General features: G+C 43.5%; 1 long non-coding RNA gene and 1 pseudogene across 1 annotated transcript in view; both read left to right on the top strand.

Annotated features, from left to right (window-relative positions):
* Positions 1-19,034, top strand: part of LOC141581516 (uncharacterized) — a 38,543-nt gene extending 19,509 nt beyond the window's left edge. The window contains exon 2 of the long non-coding RNA XR_012514224.1: positions 18,247-19,034. This is a non-coding gene — a long non-coding RNA (uncharacterized LOC141581516). The remainder of the gene's footprint in view (positions 1-18,246) is intronic.
* LOC120362267 (ADP-ribosylation factor 5-like) lies at positions 2,510-3,102 on the top strand (annotated as a pseudogene).
* Positions 19,035-19,055: the final 21 nt, after the last annotated feature.

Raw genomic sequence — 19,055 nt, 5'->3', positions numbered from 1 at the left:
AGAATATACATACTTCTCAGTACCACATTGTACTTATTCTAAAATTGACCACATAATTGGAAATAAAACACTCCTCAGCAAATGCAAAAGAATGGAAATCATAACAAACAGTCTCTCAGACCACAGTGCTATCAAATTAGAACTCAGGATTAAGAAACTCACTCAAGGCCGGGCGCGGTGGCTCAAGCCTGTAATCCCAGCACTTTGGGAGGCCGAAGCGGGTGGATCACGAGGTCGAGAGATCGAGACCATCCTGGTCCACATGGTGAAACCCCGTCTCTACTAAAAATACAAAAAATTAGCTGGGCATGGTGGCTCGTGCCTGTAATCCCAGCTACTGAGGAGGCTGAGTCAGGGGAATTGCCTGAACCCAGGAGGCGGAGGTTGCAGTGAGCCGAGATCGCGCCATTGCACTCCAGCCTGGGTAACAAGAGCGAAACTCCGTCTCAAAAAAAAAAAAAAAAAAAAAGGAAACTCACTCAAAACCAAACAACTACATAGAAACTGAACAACCTGCTCCTGAATGACTACTGGCTAAATAATGAAATGAAGGCAGAAATAAAGATGTTCTTCAAAAGAAAGATGTTCTTCAGAACAAAGACGCAATGTAATGGAATCTCTGGGACACATTTAAAGCATTGTCTTGAGGGAAATTTATAGCAGTAAATGCCCGTAAGAGAAGTGAGGAAACATCTGAAATAGACACCCTAGAAACATGATTAAAAAACTAGAGGAGAAAGATCAAAAGAAATTCAAAAGCTAGCAGAAGACAAGAAATAACTAAGATCAGAGCAGAACTGAATGAGATGGAGACACAAAAAATTCCTTCAAAATATCAATAAATCCAGGAGCTGGTTTTTTGGAAAAGATAAACAAAACAGAGAGACCACTAGCCAGACTAATAAGAAAGAAAACAGAGAAGAATCAAATAGATGCAATAAAAAATGAGAAAGGGGATATCACTACTGATCCCATGGAAATGCAAAGTACCATCAGAGATTACTATAAACAACTCTATGCAAATAAACCAGTAAATCTAGAAGAGATGGATAAATTCCTGGATACTTACACCCTTCCAAGACTAAACCAGGGATACGTTGAATCCCTGAATAGACCAATAACAAGGTCTGAAATTGAGGCAGCCATTAATAGTCTACCAACCAAAAACAGTCCAGGACCAGAAGGGTTTACAGCTGAATTCTACCAGAGGTACAAAGAGGAACTGGTACCGTTTCTTCTAAAACTATTCCAAACAATACAAAAAGAGGGAATCCTCCCTAACTCATTTTATAAGACCAACAGCATCCTGATAACAAAACCTGGCAGAGACACAACTAAAAAAGAAAATTTAAGGCCATTATCCATGATGAACATAGATGCAAAAATTCTCAGTAAAATACTGGCAAACCTAATACAACAGCACAACAAAAAGTTTATCCATCACAATCAAGTTGGCTTCATCAACGGGAGGCAAGGCCGCTTCAACATACACAAATCTATATATGTAATCAATCACATAAACAGAACCAAAGACAAAAACCACATGATTATCTCAATAGATGTAGAGAAGACCTTTGACAAAATTCAACAGCCCTTTATGCTAAAAACTCAATAAACTAGGTATCAATGGAAAGTATCTCAAAATAATAAAAGCTATTTATGACAAACCCATAGCCAATATCATACTGAATAGGCAAAAACAGTTTGAAAACTGGCACAAGACAAGGATGCCCTCTCTCACCACTCCTACTCAACATAGTATTAGAAGTTCTGGTCAGGGCAATCAGGCAAGAAAAAGAAATAAACGGTATTTAATTAGGAAAAAAAGGAAGTCAAATTGTCTCTATTTGCAGACGACATGATTGTATATTTAGAAGACCCCATCGTCATAGCCCAGAATCTCCTTAAGCTGATAAGCAACTTCAGCAAAGTCTCAGGATACAAAACCAAAGTGCAAAAATCACAAGCATTCCTATGCACCAATAACAGACAAACAGAGAGCCAAATCATGAGTGAACTCCCAACCAAAATTGCTACAAAGAGAATAAAATACCTAGGAATACAACTAACAAGGAATGTGAAGGAACTCTTCAAGGAGAACTACAAACCAATGCTTAAGGAAATAAGAGAGGACACAAACAGATGGAAAAACATTCCATGCTCATGGTTAGGTAGAATCAATATTGTGAAAATGGCCATACTGCCCAAAGTAATTTATAGATTCAATGCTATCCCCATCAAGCTACCACTGACTTTCTTCACAGAATTGGAAAAAAACCACCTTAAACTTCATATGGAACCATAAAAGAGCCAACATAGCCAAGATAATCTTAAGCCAAAAAAAAAAAAAAAAAAAAAAAAAAAAAAGCTGGCGGCATGACACTACCTGACTTCAAACTATACCACAAGGCTACCATAATCAAAATGGCATGGTAGGGCAGCAACACGCACAGGTGGCGGCGGGGCATCCTGTTGCTGCTGCGCCCCATCCCCCCACAGCCAGCCAGTTCCTGCAGTCCCCACCATGGGCCTCACTCTGTCCACACTCTTTTCACGGATCTTCGGAAAGAAGCAGATGCAGATTCTCATGGTTGGCTTGGATGCAGCTGGCAAGGCCACAATCCTGTACAAACTGAAGTTGGGGGGAGATTGTCACCACCATCCCAACCATAGGCTTCAATGTAGAAACAGTGGAATATAAGAACATTTGTTTCACAGTCTGGGACGTGAGAGGCCAGGACAAGATTTGGCCTCTGTGGTGGCACTACTTCCAGAACACTCAGGGCCTCATCTTTGTGATGGACAGTAATGACCGGGAGCGGGTCCAAGAATCTGCTGATGAACTCCAGAAGATGCTGCAGGAGGATGAGCTGCGGGATGCGGTGCGACTGGTGTTTGCCAATAAGCAGGACATGCCCAATGCCATGCCCACGAGTGAGCTGACTGACAAGCTGGGGCTACAGCACTTGTGCAGCCACACATGGTATGTCCAGGCCACCTGTGCCACCCAAGGCACAGGTCTGTACGATGGTCTGGACTGGCTGTCCCACAAGTTGTCAAAGCGCTAACCAGCTAGGGGCAGGCCCCTGATGCCTGGAAGCTCCTGTGTGCATCCCCGGGATGACCAGACTCCCGGACTCCTCAGGCAGGGCCCTTTCCTCCCACTCTTCCTCCCCTACAGCCACAGGCCTCTGCTTCTGCTCCTGCCTGCATGTTCTGTCTGTTTTTGGAGCCTGGAGCCTTGCTCTCTGGGCACAGAGGGGTCCACTCTTCTGCCTGCTGGGACTTCTGGAAGGGGCTTCCTGGCCAAGGCCCCCTCTTCCAGAGGAGGAGCAGGGATCTGGGTTTCCTTTTATTTCTGTATGGGTGTACCCTTGGGGCCAGGTTGTGGGGGAAGGTGAGGGCTCCAGGTGGTGCTATAATGTGGCACTGGATATTGAGTAATAAATTTGCTGTGATTTGTAAAAAACAAAAACAAACAAACAAAAAAAAACGGCATAGTACTGGTACCAAAACAAAGATATAGACCAGTGGACCAGAATATAAGCCTCAGAAATAACACCACACATCCACAACCATCTGATCTATGACAAACCTGACAAAAACAAGCAATGGGAAAAGGATTCCATGTTTAATAAATGGTGCTGGGAAAACTGGCTAGCCATATGCAGAAAGCTAAAGCAGGATCCTTCCTTACACCTTATATAAAACTTAACTCCAGATGGATTAAAGATTTAAACATAAGACCTAACACCATAAAAACCCTAAAAGAAAACCTAGGCAGTATCATTCAGGACATAGGCATGGGCAAGGACTTCATGACTAACACACCAAAAGCAATGGCAATAAAAGTCAACATTGATAAATGGGATCTAATTAAACTAAAGAGCTTCTGCACAGCAAAAGAAACTTTCATTAGAGTGAACCGGAAACTAATAGAATGGGGGAAAAAATTGCAATCTACCCATCTGACAAAGGGCTAATAACATCCAGCATCTACAAAGAACTTAAACAAATTTACAAAAAAACAAAAACAAAAACAAAACTCACCAAAAAGAGGGCGAAGGATATGAACAGACACTTTTCAAAGAACACATTTATGCAGCAAACAAACATGAAAAAAAGCTCATCATCACTGTCATTAAAGAAATGCAAATCAAAACCACATTGAGATACCTTCTCACGCCAGTTCGAACAGCGATCTTAAAAAAATGAGACAACAGATTCTGGAGAGGATGCGGAGAAATAGGAACACTTTTACACTGCTGGTGGGAGTGTAAATTAATTCAACCATTGTCGAAGACAGTGTGGCTATTCCTCAGTGATCTAGAACTAGAAATACCATTTGACCCAGCAATCCCATTACTTGGTATATACCCAAAGGATTATAAATCACTCTATTATAAAGATACATGCACATGTATGTTTATTGTGGCACTGTTCACGATAGCAAAGACTTGGAACATATATACCTATGCAACAAACCTGCATGTTCTGCACATGTACCCCAGAACTTAAAGTATAATAAAAATATACATAAAAAACTTATTTGTGTTGCCCATTAAAAAAAAATTAAACACCATTTATTTTTTATTTTTATTTTTAGAAACAAAGTCTTGCTCTGCAACCTATGCCTTTCAGGTTCAAGCAATTCTTCCATCTCAGCCTTTCGAGCAGCTGAGATGACAGGCATGTGCCACCACATCTAATTTTAATATTTTTACTAAAGATGAGGTTTCACCATGTTGGCCAGGCTGGTCTCAAACTCCTAACCTCAGGTGATACACTTACCTTGGCCTACCAAAGTGCTGGGGTTACAGGCATGAGCTACCATGCCCAGCCTAGACACCAATTCTTATTTGACAATATTTCCTGTATGATTTTAACGTACCAAATTAGCATAATATGTTTCTCTTGGCCTTTCCTGGGCCCTAATTTTTTTGGTTTTTTTTTTTTTTTTTTTTTTTTAGATGAAGTCTCAGCCAGGCTGGAATGCAGTGGCATGATCTCAGCTCACTGCAACCTCCACCTCCTGGATTCAAGCAATTCTCCTGCCTCAGCTTCGCAAGTAGCTAGGATTACAGGTGCCTGCCACACCACCAGGCTAATTTTTATATTTTTAGTACAGACAGGGTTTCACCATGCTGGCCAGGCTGGTCTCCAACTCTTGACTTCAGGTGATCCACCTGCCTCGGCCTCCCAAAGTGCTGTGATTACAGGCATGAGCCACTGCACCCAGCATTTAAGCTTTTTAAAAAGGAGCCTGAATGTGTTACAGGAAGGTAAAAAATGGATGCCAAAGTAACACAAAATCATAGGAATTTCCCATAGCATTTTATAACGAAACTAATTTCATTTAGATAGGAACCTTCAAACTGAATCTCCATTTCCAACTGGACAAATAAGCTCAGGGTGGAGCCCACTAAGCAGGGCCAAGAAGGCACTTGCAGTTTCCAGGCCCTAAGAAGGCAAAACACTTAGATTTTCCAAAATCAGGGATTCCATTTTAAACAGAATCCTTGGTCCCCCAAAAGAGGGAAACACCATGGGATGGGACAGAGCAATGCTTCCACAGTGCACCTTACAGCAACTACACTCCCCTGAGGCTGAGTGACCTATCACCAATCAGCCCATTCTCCATAGGAGTCTTATCTCTCAGTGACAAGTGTTTCCATGGCTTCTAGGTGTCCAAACCATGTTTTTCTTATTTAAACACATAAAGTGAATAGCTCCCTACAGTATTAACCACTCATTGCAAACACCGTCAGCCATCTCCAAAACTTCAGCCCTTACCAGGGTCTTGTCAACCACTAGACACCCATGGGTCCTGTTCTCTCATAGTACAAAATAATTCCCAGTAAAATAATTATAATTCCTGATATCCCCCAAAGCTACAGGGATCTGGAACTCAATGCAAAAGAGAGCAGAACTTTACACTTGAGAAAAACCTTCTTATAACTCGGGATTCTACAAGGAAAGCAGAGGACTCCCAGAAGGGAATGTGTGATGTCTTTTTCTGTGTTCTTCAAAGGGTTGCAGGGCTGCTAAAAGTCTCTAGATTTCCGCATGTGGTATCAAAAACAGCAAAGGGAAGGAGAAGCAGAAGTAGATGGAAATGGAAGAACAAGTCTTACAGGAGCCAGACTGAGGAGTTCTTAAGGTTTATAAAAGGCAAAAGTCATGCCGACATCAAACCAGAGGGGCCAAATATGTGATATAAAAAAGGTGGAGGGTGTTTTAATTGACTGAAAAAAAAATTCCCAGAAACAGGATTCAAAACAGAAATAAGCAGATAGGCCTTCCCCCCACCCCCCATGACCCTCACCACCACTGCAAAATAGATGATAGCCTGAATCTCAGCTTTTAATTAAGCTGGCTTCTGACCATAGAGCTCCTTTAAAAAGATCTTTTTTCTAATTATAATTCCTCCTGAAGCCATTTTACATTAACTTCTGCTGCTAGCTGGGCTGTCACAGTGCAGTATTGCTCGCTACCCTTCCTTACCACAATGTGATAAATGGCTCTCCACTACCAATTCCTCTAAACCCACCGGCATTTTCAGGGAGTCCCCATAACTCATGAGATGGTCCACAAGTGTCTGAAAAGTGAGCCACAACACTGCACATAGAAGTGACTGCCACTCTAAGGTTTTCCCCACCCATTTCTTGGTCCCTCAACTGAGATTGCCAAGTATTCCATCATGAGCAGATCTATACAAACCTACCCCCAAAAGCTGAAAGGCTGAAGAAAGAGGCTAACAAATCCAGTTTCTCAGAAATAAACATTTAATAGGAATTTACAAAGAGAAAAAGTGATGTTTTGGGTGGCCTGGAAAGAGTGGATCTCCACACCTGTCCTCCAGAAAGTATCATTTATGTAGTAAGATTTTTTGGTAAAACATCTCAGACATGCTTGCAAAATTCATGACTGCTAGGGAATTTAGGTAAGCATCTTTATTAGGGGTTATCTGTGCCACAGACATTGTGTAAAGACCTTGGTGCAGGACACCTTGGTATGCAGGAGTCAACCATTGGTTATGGCAATTTTGCTTCAAGATGACACCACTCTTGCCATGCAACAGACTGTTTTCCTAAAGTATAAGACATATATCTCCGGATACTATGAGTGATCCTTAGTCCCTGCTTACATGGATCTTCCTGTCTATCTAAACTTGCTAAGGATTCTTTCACGCTCCTGCTAAAAATGGTCCTAGAGAGAGCTTAATAGATATTAAGTCTCAGCTTTGGAAGTGGTGTCCCTAGGGAAAGTCTTCAGTGATGAAATTACATGTGATACATATTTCCCCTTTTTCAAATTTGTATTTTCTAGAATTATGTTGATTTTAAAATTAAAATATGTAAATTGGACAAGCCACATTTGAAATCTGGGCTATAACCCTCTCAGGGGCTTCTGTATAGCATGTGATTACAAAAGCTCAGTGCTGCAGTCTTTGGTGGACCCCAGCTCCTGCATGAGCTGAGGAGGGATCAGACACGACAGTTGCAGACTGGCAGCCACCAGAGGGCAGGGTCGGGGTGGGCACCAGTTCTCACTTGTTCACTAATTTAAGCCTGTTACAGGACCACAGGTTTGTATGCTGGCTGCACAGTAACAGACCAATTACACTGAGACAGCAGAGACGCAGCAGATAGTTTAATTATTGCCAGACACCAAGTGAGGAGACGGGAGGAGACCCTCAAATCCATCTGGGGTTTTGAAGGGGACCATAAAGGGTGAGGGGCTGGAAAATCTGGGTACTTGATTGGCCAGGGCAAAGGGGATGAAGTCATCAGGATGTGGAAACTGCATTCTTTGGTGTGGTCAGGGTCCTTCAGACCAGCTGAGTCAGTAGTCTGATCATTATACAGGACCTGAAGGCATATCTCAAAGGGAAAGCTTAACGCTTCATAACATTCAAGTTGTTATCTATAGATGAGTTATAGGCAACTATAATCAAGGGTCTATGTGATTATAGGACAACAGGCACGAAATGACTACATGAAAGCATGTCACAGAGTAGGCTGACCTAATGATTAATGCTGAATGTGCTGCGAGATTTGTTTTTTTTTTTGTTTTGTTTTTTTTTTGAGACGGAGTTTCGCTCTTGTTACCCAGGCTGGAGTGCAATGGCACGATCTCGGCTCACCGCAACCTCCGCCTCCTGGGTTCAGGCAATTCTCCTGCCTCAGCCTCCTGAGTAGCTGGGATTACAGGCACGCGCCACCATGCCCAGTTAATTTTTTGTATTTTTAGTAGAGACGGGGTTTCACCATGTTGACCAGGTTGGTCTCGATCTCTCGACCTTGTGATCCACCCGCCTCGGCCTCCTAAAGTGCTGGGATTACAGGCTTGAGCCACCGCGCCCGGCTGAGATTTGTTTATTTCATTTCTCCCCTCTCTTATTTCCTGATTAATTTGATGAAGTTTATAAGGGCAGTTTCAAGCCCATTTACAAATACCATTCTGAGACATATGAAGCAGCTAGGGTAATGAGTGCATGGCAGGAGTCACATGCCACTGCTGTGAGAAAGGGATGGACATTTTAAAGTGGAAGATTTGGGGTTTCAGTGCTCAGCCAGCCAGTCCCAGCAGACAGAATGGGTGTCTTTTCTCTCCATCTTCCCCTTCTTTTTCCTTTCTCTTCCTTCTCTCTCCAATTTCTCTGTTCTGTCATCATGACAGCCCAGTATTTTGTAAGTAATTATAATATTAAGCAATTAGCTAAATAATTTAGGGTCTTTTGAGAAAAAAAATTAGTCTACCAAGATTTTTATTTTTTTTATTTTTTTTTATTTTTTTGTGAGATGGAGTCTCACTGCGTCGCCAGGCTGAAGTGCAATGGCATGATCTCGGCTCACCACAACCTCTGCCTCCTGGATGCAAGTGATTCTCCTGCCTCACCATCCCGAATAGCTGGGACTACAGGCATGTGCCACTGTGCCCTGCTCACTTTTGTTTTTGTTTTGTTTTGTTTTGTTTGTTTTTGAGATGGAGTTTCGCTCTTGTTACCCAGGCTGGAGTGCAATGGCGTGATCTCGGCTCACTGCAACCTCCACCTCCTGGGTTCAGGCAATTCTCCTGCCTCAGCCTCCTGAGTAGCTGGGATTACAGGCACGTGCCACCATGCCCAGCTAATTTTTTGTATTTTTTTTTGGTAGAGATGGGGTTTCACCATGTTGACCAGGATGTCTCGATCTCTCGACCTCGTGATCCACCCGTCTCGGCCTCCCAAAGTGCTGGGATTACAGGCTTGAGCCACCGCGCCCGGCCAGCCACTTTTGTATTTTTAATAGAGATGGGGTTTCACCATGTTGGCCAAAATGGTCTTGATCTCTTGAACTCCTGATTTGCCCGCCTTGGCCTCCCAAAGAGCCACTGCACCCAGCTCCAAGATTAAAAAAAAAGAAAGAAAGAAACAAGGGAGAATGCTGGGAAGATGGCCGCCTAAGAACAGCTCAGGACTTCAGCTCCCAGGGAAAGCGCAGAGGGTGAGTGGACGCCGCATTTCCAGATGAATTTTTATTGCCCACAGACCAGGAGATACCCAGGCAGAGGGGTCGCCAGCGCTGCTGTTCCGGCCGGTGCAGCTGTTTTGGCCCCCACGGGGCTGATTTGGCCCGCGCGGCTGCTGTGACCATGCCCTGTTGCAGCGGTTCTCCATACAAAAGCCACTGGTCTGGGAGCCGTCTTAGCTGGCAATCGGACGATCGGAACCCTGAGACAGCAGAGTTGCCCATTGATCTGAAATAGCAAGCCAGGCCAGGAGATTCCTAGGCAAAAAAAAAAAAAAAAAAAACCACCAGGAGCCGGTGCCGCAGTTTGAGCCAACTCAGTGAGTCGCAGCACGGGACATCCCGGCGCCTTTTCAACAAGCGACTGGAACGCGGGGTCGTTCAACTTAAAAAATATAAAAAGAGACTCTGAGTCAGGGAGCCAGGTGATCAGGCTCAGTTGGTCCCACCCCCCACCCCCAGAACAAGGAAAAGAAAAACAGTGATTGAAAATGCCCTGGGTTGAGTGTTTCACAGCAAGTACAGCTGAACCCGGGACAGTCTGGCTCAGTGGGGGAGGGGCGTCCGCCATTACTGAGACTCTACACCACTATGGAGGCAGGCCGCCATCGCTGAGGCAACCCGCCATTGCCGAGGCAACCTGCCACAACAGAGAGAGTCCACCATAACAGAGGCGGGGCCACCGTTGCCGAGACAGTTCTAAATGCACCTATATAAACAGGACTGCAGGGAAGAGCACAGGGCAGCTGGGCGGAGCCCACAGCAGCTCAGCAAAGCCTCTGCAGGCAGACAGTGGCCAGGTGGGCTGATAGCTGGGCGGGGCAGACCTGAAATTGAAAACAAGTGCAGCAGCACAACGGAAACTCATAAAGCACCAACTCCCCGGGACAGAGCACCTGGGAATAAAAAGTGGTTTATGAGTACAGCTGCAGCAGACCTAAACGTACCTGCCCAGCAGCTCTGAATGAACAACGGAGCTCACAGCTCAGGAATTAAGCCCCAATAAAAGATAGCCTGTCTCCTCAAGTAGCTCCCTGACCCCCATAGATCCAAAGACTCACCTCATAAAGGAGAGAACGGACTGACAGTTTGCGAGCATCCTTCAGGGACAAAGATAGCGGAAGAGGAAATTGGTAGCAACCCTTACTGTTCTGCAGCTGCTGCAGGTGATCCCCAGGCAAGCAGGGCCCAGGGAGGACCTCAGCAGTCCTACAGCAAAGGGGCCAGCTGTTAGAAGGAACGCTTAAAAAAAAAAAAAAAGTAACTTCAGCATCCACGAACTAGAAGCTCACTCAGAGACCCAATCTGAAAGACAGTAACTACAAAGACAACAGGTGGATAAACCCACAAAAATGGGAAGAAACCAGCGCAAAAAGGATGAAAACTCCCGAAACCAGAACACTTCTCCTCCTAAAAGGGATCACAACTCCTCACCAGCAAGGGAACAAGACCGGATGGAGAAGGAGGGTGATGAAACGACAGAATCAGACTTCAGAAGGTAGGTAGTAAGAAACTACAGCGAGCTAAAAGAACATGTTCTAACCCAACGCAAAGAAATCAGGAACCTTGAAAAAAGATTGGACGAAATGCTAACGAGAATGGACAGCATAGAGAGGAATATAAGTGAATTGATGGAGCTGAAAAACACAGCACGAGAACTTCGTGAAGCATGCACAAGCTTCAACAGCCGAATTGACCAAGCAGAAGAAAGGATATCAGAGGTCGAAGATCAACTCAATGAAATAAAAAGAGAAGGCAAGAACAGAGAAAAAAACGCAAAAAGGAATGAACAAAATCTTCAAGAAATGTGGGACTATGTGAAAAGACCTAATCTACATTTGATAGGTGTACCTGAATGTGATGAAGAGAATGAATCCAAGCTGGAAAATACTCTTCAGGGTATTATCCAGGAAAACTTCCCCAACCTAGCAACGCAGGCCAATATTCAAATCCAGGACATAGAGAGAACACCACAAAGATATTCCTCAAGAAGAGCAACCCCAAGGCACATAATCGTCAGATTCACCAGGGTTGAACTGAAAGAGAAAATGCTAAGGGCAGCCAGAGAGAAAGGTCGGGTTACCCACAAAGGGAAGCCCATTAGACTCACGGCAGATCTCTCAGCAGAAACCCTACAAGCCAGAAGAGATTGGGGGCCAATATTCAACATCCTGAAAGAAAAGAACTTTCAACCCAGAATATCCTACCCAGCCAAACTAAGCTTCATAAGTGAAGGAAAAATAAAATCCTTTGCAAACTAGCAAGTACTCAGATATTTCATCACCACCAAACCTGCTCTACAAGAACTCCTGAAAGAGGCTCTACGCATATAAAGGGACAACCAGTACCAGCCACTCCAAAAACATACCAAATGGTAAAAAAGCATCAACACAATCAAGAATCTGCATCAATCCCAGCACTTTGGGAGGCCGAGGCGGGTGGGTCACAAGGTCAAGAGATCGAGACCATCCTGGTCAACATGGTGAAACCCCGTCTCTACTAAAAATACAAAACATTAGCTGGGCATGGTGGTGCGTGCCTGTAATCCTAGCTACTCCGGAGGCTGAGGCAGGAGAATTGCCTGAACCCGGGAGGCGGAGGTTGTGGTGAGCCGAGATCTCGCCATTGCACTCCAGCCTGGGTAACAATAGCAAAACTCCATCTAAAAAAAAAAAAAAAAAAAAAAAAAAAAAAAAAAAAAAGGCCAAAACTCATCAGTGTGCTGTATCCAGGAAACCCATCTTACATGCAAGGATACGCAAAGGCTAAAAATAAAGGTATGGAGGAAGATCTACCAAGCAAATGGAGAGCAAAAAAAAGCAGGAGTTGCAATTCTCATCTCTGATAAAATAGACTTTAAAGCAACAAAGATCAAAAGAGACAAAGAAGGACATTACATAATGGTAAAAGGATCACTGCAACAAGAAGAGCTAACGATCCTAAATATATACGCACCTAATACAGGAGCACCCAGATACATAAGGCAAGTTCTTAATGACTTACAAAGAGACTTAGACTCCCACACAGTAATAGTGGGAGACTTTAACACCCCATTGTCAATATTAGACAGATCAACCAGACAGAAAATCGACAAGGATATCCAGAACCTGAACTCAGACCTGGAACAAGCAAACCTAGTAGACATTTACAGAACTCTCCACCCCAAATCCACAGAATATACATTCTTCTCAGCACCACATCACACCTACTCTAAAATCGACCACATAATTGGCAATAAATCACTCCTCAGCAAATTGAAAAGAATGGAAATCATAACAAACAGTCTCTCAGACCACAGTGCAATTAAGTTAGAACTCAGAATGCAGAAACTAACTTAGAACTGCACAGCGTCATGGAAACTGAACAACTTGCTCTTGAATGTTGACTGGATAAACATTGAAATGAAGGCAGAAATAAAGATGTTCTTCAAAACCAACGAGAACGAAGACACAACATATCAGAATCTCTGGGACACATTTAAAGCAGTCTCTAGAGGAAAACATATAGCAATGAGTGTCCACATGAGAAGAAAGGAGAGATCTAAAATTGTCACCCTAACATCAAAATTGAAAGAGCTAGAGGATCAAGATCAAAAAAAACTCAAAACCTAGCAGAAGACAGGAAATAACCAAGATCAGAGCAGAAATGAAGGAAATAGAGACATAAAAAACTCTTCAAAAAAATCAATAAATCCAGGAGCTGATTTTTCGAAAAGATCAACAAAATAGACAGACCACTAGCCAGATTAATAAAAAAGAAAAGTGAGAATAACCAAATTGATGCAATAAAAAACGATAAAGGGGATATCAACACAGATTCCACAGAAATCCAAACCATCATCAGAGATTATAACAAACAACTCTATACACATAAACTAGTAAACCTGGAAGAAATTGACAAATTCCTGGACACCTGCATCCTCCAAAGCCTAAACCAGTAAGAAGCTGAAACCCTGAATAGACCAAAAACAAGGTGTGAAGTCGAGGCAGCAATTAAGAGCCTACCACCCAAAAAAAGCCCAGGTCCAGATGGGTTCACAGCTGCATTCTACCAGACATACAAAGAGGAGCTGCTACCATTCCTTCTGAAACTATTCCAGACAATCCAAAAAGAGGGAATCCTTCCCAAATCATTTCATGAGACAAACATCATCCTGATACCAAAACCCAGCAGAGACTCAACAAGAAAAGAAAACTTCAGGCCAATATCCATGATGAACATAGATGCAAAAATCTTCAATAAAATACTGGCAAGCCGATTGCAACAGCACATCAAAAAGCTTATCCATCCTGATCAAGTAGGCTTCAGGGGGATGCAAGGCTGGTTCAACATATGCAAGTCCATAAACGTAATTCACCACATAAACAGAACCAAAGACAAAAACCACATGATTATCTCAATTGATGCAGAGAAGGCCTTTGACAAAATTCAACAGCCCATTATGCTAAAAACCCTCAATAAACTAGGTATTGACGGAATGTATCTCAAAATAATAAAAGCTATTTATGACAAACCAACAGCCAATATCATACTGAACGGACAAAAACTGGAAGCATTCCCTTTGAAATCTGGCACTAGACAAGGATGCCCTCTCTCACCACTCCTATTCAATATAGTACTGGAAGTTCTAGCCAGAGCAATCAGGCAAGAAAAGGAAATAAAGGGTATTCAAATCGGAAAGGAGGAAATCAAATTGTCTCTATTTGCAGATGACATGATTGTATATCTAGAAGACCCCATCGTCTCAGCCCAAAATCTCCTGAAACTGATAAACAACTTCAGCAAAGTCTCAGGATACAAAATCAACATGCAAAAATCACAACCATTCCTATACACCAGGAACAAACGTAAAGAGAGCCAAATCAAGAACGAACTGCCATTCACAATTGCCACAAAGAGAATAAAATACCTAGGAATACAACTAACAAGGAACGTAAACGACCTCTTCAAGGAGAACTACAAGCCACTGCTCGACAAAATAAGAGAGGACACAAACAGATGGAGAAACATTCCATGTTCATGGTTAGGAAGGATCAACATCGTGAAAATGGCCATACTGCCCAAAGTAATTTACAAAGTCAACGCTATTCCCATCAAGCTACCAATGACCTTCTTCACAGAACCGGAAAAAACCACCTTAAACTTCATATGGAACCAAAAGAGAGCCCGCATAGCCAAGTCAATTCTAGGCAAAAAGAACAAAGCAGGAGGCATCACACTACCGGACTTCTAACTATACTACAAGGCTACAGTCATTAAAACAGCATGATACTGGTACCAAAACAGAGATATAGACCAATGGAACAGAACAGAGGCCTCAGAGGAAATACAACATATCTACAACCATCCGATCTTCAACAAACCTGACAAAAACAATCAATGGGGAAAGGATCCCCTGTTTAATAAATGGTGTTGGGAAAACTGGCTAGCCATGTGCAGAAAGCAGAAACAGGACCCCTTCCTGACACCTTACACCAAAATTAACTCCAGATGCATTAAAGACTTAAACATCAGACCTAACACCATAAAAACCCTAGAAGAAAATCTAGGCAAAACCATTCAAGACATAGGCGTAGGCAAGGACTTCATGACCAAAATGCCAAAAGCATTGTCAACAAAAGCCAAAATAGACAAATGGGACCTAATCAAACTCCACAGCTTCTGCACGGCAAAGTAAACAGTCATTAGAGTGAATCGGCAACCAACAGAATGGGAAAAAATGTTTGCAGTCTACCCATCTGACAAGGGGCTGATATCCAGAATTTACAAAGAACTAAAACAGATCTACAAGAAAAAAACAAACAAGCCCATTCAAAAATGGGCAAAGGATATGAACAGATACTTTACAAAAGAAGACATACAGGAGGCCAACAAACATATGAAAAAATGCTCATCATCACTGGTCATTAGAGAAATGCAAATCAAAACCACATTGAGATACCATCTCACGCCAGTTAGAATGGCGATCATTAAAAAATCTGGAGACAACAGATGCTGGAGAGGATGTGGAGAAATAGGAACACTTTGACACTGTTGGTGGGAGTGTAAATTAATTCAACCATTGTGGAAGACAGTGTGGCAATTCCTCAAGGACCTAAAAATAGAAATCCCATTTGACCCAGCAATCCCATTACTGGGTATATATCCAAAGGATTATAAATCATTCTACTATAAGGACATATGCACACGAATGTTCACTGCAGCACTGTTTACAATAGCAAAGCCCTGGAACCAACCCAAATGCCCATCGACGATAGACTGGATAGGGAAAATGTGGTACATATACACCATGGAATATTACGCAGCCATCAAAAACTATGAGTTTGCGTCCTTTGTAGGGACATGGATGAACCTGGAAACCATCATTCTCAGCAAACTGACACAAGAGCAGAAAATCAAACACTGCATATTCTCACTCACAGGCAGGTGTTGAACAATGAGAACACATGGACACAAGGAGGGGAGCACTACACACTGGGGTCCATTGGGGGGAAATGGGGGAGGGACGGGGAGGTGGGGAGGTGGGAAGAGGTAGCATGGGGAGAAATGACAGATACAGGTGAGGGGAAGGAAGGCAGCAAACCACACTGCCATGTGTGTACCTATGCAACAATCTTGCATGTTCTTCACATGTACCCCCAAACCCAATATGCAATTTAAAAAAAAAGAAAAAGAAAAAGAAAAAAAGGGCTTTCCTATCATCTTCCACACACCCCAGTCCCCACCAAACAGAGGTATCCCAGGCTCATGGAGTCAGTAAATATACGACCTAGGTTTTCTCCATCACATGGAGTTGGCATTTGTTCCCTGAGAAACACTTCTGAGGACATCACCAAAGTCAAAGGGCAGAAACAAATTGTGGTTGACAAATTTCTTTTCAAGACTATTTCTCTTTGGAAACGTGATGACGTGCTGACATTAAAATTCCCTAGGCTGTGGATGAAGCACCCCAACACATGTCAAGTCTAGTTGGATGCTGGGCAGCGCCAGGGACCAGGAAGAGCTGGTCACTTACTTGTCCTAGGCAGCACCTTCCCGTGGCCCCTGCGGTCCACTGCTCCCATCAGTGTGGCCTATCCTGTGCCTCAGCTGCAGTGGGTCTCCTGGTGGCCATCTCCCAATGGCACTGAGGTGAGGCAAAGGGTGGACTCATGGGAACAAATGGAGTCAGAAGGGATCAAACACAGTAAGGAATGCACAGTCTCCTCTCCACACAGCAGTGATCATATCAGATGCAAGTCAGATCATCCTCCTCTGCTCAGAACCCTCCAGGATCTCCCCATTTCACACAGAGCAAAAGCCAAAGTTTTTGCTATCCTAGCACCTCTCACCTCCCCATTCTCTCCCTCATTCACTCTATTCCTAGACATGCTACCCTGAAACAATCCAGGTCTCAGGCCCAGTATCTCACCAACTGTTCTCTCTACCTGATACATGAATATCCTTTTATTTTCATTTGACACTCTCATGTGCTTTGAGTCACTGGTCAAATGCCACCTCAGTGAAACCTTCCCTGATTGTCCGCATTGAAAACCAGACCCGTCCTGAGCCCCACATGGACCCCAGTCCCTCTCTGCTTTAGTTTTGCTTTCCAGTAACCATGACCATTAGGTCAGTTTCTCTTCCACTGGCACATAAACTCCACAGGGCAGGCACTTACGCCTGTGTTGTTCCTGCTGTATCCTTGCACCTTGGTGCCTCATGCCTGGCATATAGAAAGCATTCAACAAGTATTTACTGGAAAAAATAAGTAATCAAATCCAGGCTAGAAAGGGAGAAACAGGAGGCCAGAGAAGGGCCTGACTGAGGAGGCATGTGTCAGCAGACTGGCCCACATGATATTTAAAGTCTGGACAGGTGAGTTAGGAGGGTAACAGGGCCATGCTGCTGTTGAAATTCCAAGTGTTGCCTTGGGAAAGGGCACTGTGGTGGAGACGACAGTGAGAACTGGGGAGCATGTGGGTAGCCAACATCCTGTGGGTGGAGTGCCACCCTCTGAAGTGAGCACAGGCTCAAGCTTGTGGCACTGACCTTCCCATCCTCAAGTCAATACTTCCACACTTTCTTCTCTTTTCAAACTTCTTACAACCTCTCCCTCCCCATTTGCAACTGATGACTTTGCCTCCTGCATCCTTAAAAACATGGATGTCAAAAACTATCCCACCAAACCTACAAACTGACTATATTTGCCCCACTTTTCTCCTTTCTTCTTGGTGCAATGCAGGCGGTGTCTGTCTATCCAAGACCAACCCCTCAACTTCTGGGGGATCTTTGTACATTCTCCCTCCCTCTCAGCTCCTCCAGCCCCCACCACTTCTGCTCCCCTTGACTGTGCAGACCCTCCAGTCACCCTCACATCAGCCATCCAGCATCTGTCCCTCTGTTCCACCAAGATGGGCCCTGGCAGGACCACAGCCATTCCCTGAAGCCAAGTCTCAACGCCCTCCTCCTCAGTGTTTGATGCGATAGCTTCTCTCCTGGTTATCTCTGTCTCTTCCCTTCAGGTGCCTTTGTTGCTTCTCTTCCTCCACCTGAATGTTCAAAGCTGGGGAATCTTAGGCCTCTGTCCTGAGTCCTCTAATTATCTTCCCAGGGTAACGCTTGCTTTCCCAAAGATGCGTAACTCATTTTTTTAAAATGCTGATAACGCCCAAATTTCATCTCTATCCCAAATCTGTCGTTAAGCTCCAAATTCATAGTTAACTGAAATCTCAATTTCTCTTTTATTTCACAGACACCTCAAGCTTAGCATGCCCACAAGAGAAATCTTGATTTCCACACACTGGCACTGGCCTGTGGGCCAAGATCCACACCCTGCTGTCCTAGAGAGGTGACTGAATTGGGTTACCTGCCTGAGGCTGGCCCTGTCAGATTTTCTCCAAGAGGCCATGAATTGAGGACACAGCAACTTTCACAGATTGGTTCTGTCCCTAGACATGTGAGGACAAGTGAACTTGGGAGCAGACTGTGGGGCAGCCATTTTCTTGCTACATCTGAAGAAAAAAGAATGAAATGGATATGGGGGAACCAAGAGCTTGCAGTTGTTCCTGACGGCACTCACTTCCTGTTCCCTGTGACAAGAAATACCCTTCTAACTCATGCTAGGTGAGTGGATATCTTCATTTGCTACCAAACAAACATTAAGACACCTGCTACTTGCATGTGTCTTTTGCTGGGTGAACTTTGAGATAATTTGGACTAGTTCACAAATGCTTCCTATTTGGATTTTGACTGAGGATGTACTGAAATCAGAGATCAATTTAGAAAAAATTTTGATCTTCATGATATTGAGTCTAAATGAACAAGAAAGACTTCAGTATTTATTCATGTTTCTCTTTTCCTAATGTCACTCTGAAGAATTTTACAGTTTAAAAAGGGAGCTCACTCACCTACAAAAAAAGAAATCAACAAGGATATGGGAAACCACTGATACAAACACAATAGAAACAAATACAACTAATTGTTACACATGAATAACACAGCCACCATGAAAGAGGGAAAAAAAAAAAAAAAGAGAGAAAACCAAGACTCAAGTATCTTTTT

This window comes from Saimiri boliviensis, chromosome 15, assembly GCF_048565385.1.
Source record: "Saimiri boliviensis isolate mSaiBol1 chromosome 15, mSaiBol1.pri, whole genome shotgun sequence".
Taxonomy (NCBI): domain Eukaryota; kingdom Metazoa; phylum Chordata; class Mammalia; order Primates; family Cebidae; genus Saimiri; species Saimiri boliviensis.
The sequence above is the reverse complement of the archived record's forward strand: the minus strand, read 5'-3'. Positions and strand labels throughout refer to the sequence as shown.